The sequence below is a fragment of the Etheostoma spectabile genome, chromosome 19 (genome assembly GCF_008692095.1).
Source record: "Etheostoma spectabile isolate EspeVRDwgs_2016 chromosome 19, UIUC_Espe_1.0, whole genome shotgun sequence".
NCBI lineage: Eukaryota > Metazoa > Chordata > Actinopteri > Perciformes > Percidae > Etheostoma > Etheostoma spectabile.
The window spans coordinates 10,532,006-10,532,934 of NC_045751.1; the positions used below are offsets into that span (position 1 = coordinate 10,532,006).

The 929-nt window shown below is 39.9% G+C and overlaps 1 protein-coding gene across 13 annotated transcripts in view; it reads left to right on the forward strand.

Annotated features, from left to right (window-relative positions):
* The window catches only part of dysf (dysferlin, limb girdle muscular dystrophy 2B (autosomal recessive)), an 84,423-nt gene that overhangs the window by 81,026 nt on the left and 2,468 nt on the right, over positions 1 to 929 (forward strand). The window lies entirely within an intron of this gene.

The following is a 929-nucleotide window of genomic DNA, read 5'->3' on the forward strand; positions in this document are numbered from 1 at the left end:
GAAAATGAACATAATATGGGTGCTTTAAAGGACTATTCCGGTGCAAAATTAACCTAGGGGTTAATAACACATGAGTACAGAGTTGACTGTTCTCTGGGATCTGTTTTCATGCTTACATTAACCAATATGTGCAAGACACCTAACCCCTAGTTGCTCGAGAGGCCTGCGACATCTGACATACTGTATATAGCAATTGTAAGTCACTTTAGATAAAACTGTCAGCTAAATGACTTGTAATAATAATAATGTAATGATAATAATAATCAAATGTAACCAGTTTTAGCGTAAAGCAGTCGAACGACCAACACCGTGTCGCCAGTAACATAGCTCAAACACGGCATTTGGCGTTCCACTGGTCATGACTGTTTTCCCAAGATGGCGCCTGCCTGTATACCAAACAGTATTGTCTTTATAAATGATCTTTCTAATAAACTGTCTGTACACTTACAAAGTTCTCAATGCTTGTGTTACATGGAGGGACCCTCATTGTGCTACACTTTCACGTGCCCCTCGCGTTATAAGCTAATCAAGGTTTGCGCTAAAACTGGTCACATTCAACTAGCATGAAAACAGATCCCAGAGAACGGTTGACTCGGTACCCATGTGTTATTAAACCCTAGGTTCAATTTGCGCCAGAATTGTCCTTTAAGACATCCTGAGAAGACTTCCTGCAGGCATCGTCACGCAACACTGACCCTGCAAATTTGTTTCATATTGATTTTATATTTTTTTTGTTCAGTAGTTCAGTGACATCTGATGTGAAAACGAGTGATAATGTTTCTCTTCATCTTAAAGTAACAAGACAATATGAATTCATTAAATCTTTTTTGTTTGTTGTTGTGTTGGGGGGACAACATCCTTTGCCACACAAGCAGCATGGTGGCTAAGTGGGTAGCACTTCTGCCTCACAGCAAGAAGGTTCTTGGTTC